The following is a 5,918-nucleotide window of genomic DNA, read 5'->3' on the forward strand; positions in this document are numbered from 1 at the left end:
CGCAAGCATATTCAAAAGCAGTTCGGATAAATCCTAAAGTTCCAAACGACAAATCAAAAGTATTCGAGCATCAAGCCCGAAGGAGTTTAATGGTTACAGCAACCACTCGTCATTCCGAGTCAAATTTAAGACAGGTTTAAATCTCATAGTTTTTTCACTCGGCAGGAGGAGGGCTGGCGGGTTCGACGAATTCGTCCAAGTCGATTCCATCTGCGGTCCGAGTGGCAGCAGTGATGAAAGTCTCCATAAAGGACTGGAAGTCGTGCCTTTTGGTGTTGGCGACCTTGGTCGCCGCCAGCTTATCTTCGCGGGCCTCCTTGCAGTGGACTCTTACCAAGGACAACGCCACGTCAGCACCACACCGGGCAGAGGACTTCTTCCACTCTTGCACTCGACCAGGGACCTCGTTCAGTCGAGTCATCAGAGATTCGAGGTCATTTTGAAGCGTCGCTCTTGGCCAGAGTGATGATTCGATCCGTGAAACTGCCACCTTCAGACGAGCGAGGTAACTTGCCACACTGGCGACACAAGATTCTAGTCGAAGCACATTCATGGCAGCCTCGTCGCCGACTGGAGAAGCAATAGGGTCCAAACCCGTCTTGACCCGTCCAGTCTCCTCGTCGAAGTTTTGGCAGAATTCTGCAGTCAAAGAGTTAGTGAGTCGACTGGACAGCACTAACTTGCAGGCAGTAAAGTAGACGGATTAAAAGGAGTACCTTCCAGCATAAGATAGAGCTTCTTGGCAAGAGCTCTCAGATAGGCTTCCATGTCATTTCTCTTATGAGCCGCAGACTCCAGCTTCTCATTGAGAGCCAACTTATCCTTCTTATGACGAGTTACCTCTCGGTTGGATTCAGTGAGAGAGGACTTCAGCTTGCTTACTTCTTCTTCCAGCACTCCGACCAAAGCCAACTTTTGGTCTGCAAGGGCAGTCTTATCTTGAGCCTCCTTCTACGCAGCCGCAAGGTCCGAGTCCTTCTTCTCCAGAGCCAACCTCATTTTCTCTGCAAAATAAGCAATCGGATCAGACAAGAAATCTAAGAAATACTTTAAATAACGATCGACGTGAGCAGTCGACAGGCAGTTACCTTCATACCAGCAACTTCATCTTGAGCTTTCTTCAATTTTTGTTAGGCCAACTCCAAGTCAAGGTTGAGTTGTCTCTGCTTCTCCTCAAATTCGGCGAACTTGGCAATAAGAGTACAAGATTTCTGCAGAGGGTAAAAGACACATCAATCGACAAGATCAAAGATTATTTACTTCCGAGTGAATGAAACTTAAAAGTTTACTCAGACCCCAGCCGACTGCCCGCAGTCGACCGTGGTCTCGGGGACTAAACCCAGCGGGTGCACTTGGCGTGCCCCCACTGATTCAGACCCCACTCGACCGGTCCGCCCGGGTCGAGTTTTTTTAAAAAAGAGAGAAGAACTATTCAGACCCCGACCGACTGCCAATAGTCAACCACGGTCTCGGGGACTACACCCAGTGGGTGCAATTAGCGTGCCCCCACCGGTTCAGATCCCACTCGCCCAGGCCGAGTGGAAGAGCGCAAATGCTAAAGACAACAAAACACCCACTGAGTGTACAGATTTGACGCAAACAATAAGAGATTGTATGAAAGAAAATATTTCAGGTAGCATATCCTAATAGAACAAGGTAAGTCGAAAGCCTACTTACCTGGACATTGGCCTGGAGAGCCGTGCTGGCATCGTAAGCAGCCTGGTTGTTATCGTGCACTGTCTTCATCCGCTCCATCATCACGTTAGCCTGATGGATGGCCTCCGCAGCCGCGTCCGACTGGCTTTCCGAAACATGGTAGTTGGTGAAGAAGGGGGCAGATGACCCAGGTGCGGCAGCTTGGTGCTCCGAAGCGTGAGGTTGGACGACTGAAGGAAACACCGGTACAATCGACAGTACAGGGCGCTCACTCGACAATGGGACAACAAAAGTTACAGAGGCCCCACCTGCGTCTTCAGATTGCTGGACGGTTGGTGTTGTCATCGGTCCTTGTTGAGACGTCTTGTCAGCTGCTACTTTTTTGTTCTTTCTGGGCCTAGGGGCCACATCTTCATCATCATCCGGAAGCTCGATGACGTTGGGTGGGGCTACAAATAAACCAGTCGACCCCAAGTAAATCTCCAGAATTTAATCGACCAAATAATCAAGAACAAGATCATGAGAGTTGTACCTGGGTTGGAGGTAACCGCGTCTTCCATTTCCTGGTCTCGGTATTGGTAGGAAGAAGTTCCAGATGTAGCAGCACTGCAAATGTCAACATTCAGTCGATTATGTTCTGTTGCTCGAGTCGACCAAAAGATCAGGTCAGATGATTACCCGGATATGGTGGGGATGGTCACTTTGGTTCTGGGCAAAGCCTTCGGTGGTTTGGAGGATGTGGCCTTCAATGCTTTTGGCGCAGGAGGCGGCGTAGTCTTGAGCTGTTTCGATGCCTTCTCAGTCGGCACCGGAGAAGACGTCCAAGGGTGCTTCGAAGATTGCCCAGTCGGTGCGGCCGCCAGGTCAGTGGTGCTCGCCGGGTCGTGAGCGTGCTTGGACCTCCTCTCTCTGCAAGGAGGCGAGTCGACCTCTTCTTCATCACTCGAGTCGTCGCTCTCCTCGTCCTCCTCTGCATCCGAGTGCCACTCGCCACTCTCGCCCCCGCTCGCCCCTTCCTCGACATTTTGCTCCTGCACTCCATTGGGCATCGAGTACATATCAATAATAGCCTGAAAAGGCAATGAACAAAAGAAAGACAGTCGACCGTCAACAAGATACTACATAGTAAATCAAGAAGACACTCGACAATGCAGAGTAAATCATACCTGTTCCGGCTGGCGCAAATGGTCGAATGGAACCACCCTCCTGGACCCCCGGGGATTATCCTTGTTGCCGGTGAATCCTCTCAGCCACTTCTCCACCGTGTCCTCACTAACGTCCTCTGGGTGTATCCGAGTGGAATCGTCGAGTCCCGAGTACATCCACATCGGATGGTCACGAGCTTGGAGTGGTTGAATGCGTCGACTGAGGAAAACCTCCAGCAGGTCCATACCAGTCACTCCGTCGCGGACCAGTTGGACAACCCGCTCGACCAACACCTTCACCTGTGCCTTCTCCTCCGGGATCACTCTCAAAGAGGAGGGCTTCCCCACTCGAGCCATGGAAAAGGGGGGAAGTCCAGTCGACTGCCCGTGGTAGGCTGATCCTTGCAGTAAAACCAGGTCGACTGCCAGCCCCGGACCGAGTCAGGAAGGATCATAGCTGGGAAGGTGCTCTTGTTCCTCATTTGAATTCCAAGGCCCCCGCACATCTGTATCACATGCGTCCTCTCGTCACTCGGGTTGGCCTTATTGACCATCTGGGAGCGACATGTGAATATGTGCTTGAAGAGACCCCAGTGCGGTCGGCAACCCAAGAAATTCTCGCACATTGACACGAAGGCAGCAAGGTACACGATGGTGTTTGGAGTAAAGTGGTGGAGTTGAGCCCCGAAGAAGTTCAAAAAACCACGAAAGAAAGGGTGGGGAGGCAAAGAAAACCCGCGGTCGACATGAGTGGCGAGGAGAACACACTCACCCTCCTGCGGCCGCAGCTCGGTCTCGTTCCTCGGGAGCGGCGCCGATTCATGGGGGATTAGTCCCCCCTCAACCAGATCGTCGATGGCGTCTTGGCTGATCGTCGAGGGGATCCAGTCGCCCTGGATCCAGCCTAGCGGGAGGCCGGACCTTGACGAGGATCCACCCAGGCTGGTCCTCTTTCCTTTCGCCTTCGTCGTCGCCTTCTTTGCACGCTCCAACGCGACCGTCTTCTCCTTCCCCATGGCAGTGAATCGAGTCCGAGCGGGGCTATGATGCCGAGAGCGGAAGAAGGCGCAGCAGAGAGATCTGAGGAAGAAGAAGGAGAATGAGGGCGCACTGTTCAAAGGCCCGGTCCGGTGCCTTTTATAAGGACACTTCCGAGTGACTGACTTGTAGGCCCGGACGATCTTATCAAATCCCGCAACAGTCATGCGCGCGATACGTGGCAAAAAAGGTGGCACGAGGATCGAGGTGACCTGCCTAATCCATCCCGATTACAGCGGCCTCCCCCGCTCGGCGTGCTTCCTAAAATTCGAATCCCGCGAAATCCGCGGACAGTAGAACAACTTGTTAGACAGAAGACATCCTCCACATCATCACTCGGAACTCTTCAGTAAAAGTTCACTCGACAAAAACTAAGAATGGATCAAGGCGACTGAAAAAGAAGTTGGTGTCGTCACCTCAGTTCCTTGATCCAGAACAAGATATACTCATAGCACGAAAAATGAGTCGGAAGTGTTATCAACTCCTTCCTCACTCAAACCCTGATCCATTCGGGGGCTAATGATGAAGCTATGTACCTAGGGTAGGGTCATGCATCTGTCCAAGATACCCTCCCCAAGGACATCTCTAAAAGAACCAGAAGCATTCGAAGAAAAATCATCATCCACTCGATGATGAAGCTATGTTCCACTCGACAGTCTTGAAGACACTCGACCGTATGGACAATCACTCGACTACCAGAAGATCTAGAGCCACTCCATTCTGCAACGGTCGGGAATTAAGTCAGAGCTTTAATGGTCATTATGTATCTTTATTGCAGGCGTTACCAGTAACGTCCCCATCTTTATGTACCTTAAACCCTTTGTAACTGAGGGCGGGAGGGGTCTGGCGAACTCTATAGAAGACACCCCCCTCCTCGGGGACAAGGGTTCGCACCCCCTGTAACTCACATGCATATAATCCAGTCGACCGCCTCCGGGCTCCGAGACATAGGGATGTTACTTCCTCCGAGAAGGGCCTGAACTCATAAACCTCGTGTGTACAACTCCTCCATAGCTGAGATCTTGCCTCTACATTCCTACCCCCCTATTCTGCTGTCAGACTTAGAACCACGACAAAGGCTATGGTGACGGCCGAGCGACGGCAGTGGCAGCGCTCGACGGGCGAGCTTGGTTTCGGTGCTGCGGTGCACGAAGAGGCGAGCTAGGGGCATCTACGGGTTCCTGGGGGCATGGGGAGCACGATGACGTGATCAGTTGCGACTGACATGGGCCTAAGCGGCGGCGACAATGACACGCAGCGGTGGTGCTCAACAAGGTCGAGGCTAGCGGACGCACGCAAACAAACGTGAAGGGGGATAAGGGGTAGGAGCTCACCCCGGAGCTATTGGCGTGCTCAGACGCATCGGGGGCAGTCGAGGCGGTGCAGATTGAGCGGCGGAGCTCCTATGGCCGCAAGTGGGGAAGACGAAGATGGCGGCGAGGATGGGGGCTCCCAGCTGCATCTTGAGGGAGGAGATGACTTGGAGGAACACAGTGAAGCTTCCGAACAGGCTCGCGGGACTGGGAGTCGACGGGGAGCACGCGGGGCATGGCGGCAACAGCGACGGCAGTGGCTGGGCTACGCAGGAGAGAAAGAGGTAGGGGGAGGAGGGGGGAGGGGAGTTAGGGTTGGCGACATGAGGGGAAGAGAGTCGGGGCGCGCCTTATCCTTGCCGGGAAGCGACGGATGGCCGACATGGTGACGCCCTGGCTGGTGGATGGCCACCACCTCCCGTGCTTCTTTGTAGCGAGGAAGAAGGCAATGGGGGAGGCAGGCCGGGCCGCCTGGGCCGCCACTGTGCACTCGGCCCCGTGCACAGTGGGCCTCTTTTTTACTTCTTTTAGTTTTTAGCTTTCCTTTACTATTTTATTTTTGTTTGATCTGTTTTGCATTTTTTATAGTACCAATTGAGTTTTGTTTTGAACAAAACTTGGCACATAATTCCAGCACAAAAATCTTGATATGGAACAAAAAGTTTGGGGTCAAAAGGAGTTGTCTAACCATATTGTAGAAATTGAAAAGGCCAAATTAATTACTGCAGGACCACTAAATTAATTCCCAAGGGCATTTTTGGAATTC

Source organism: Triticum urartu, chromosome 4 (genome assembly GCF_003073215.2).
Source record: "Triticum urartu cultivar G1812 chromosome 4, Tu2.1, whole genome shotgun sequence".
NCBI lineage: Eukaryota > Viridiplantae > Streptophyta > Magnoliopsida > Poales > Poaceae > Triticum > Triticum urartu.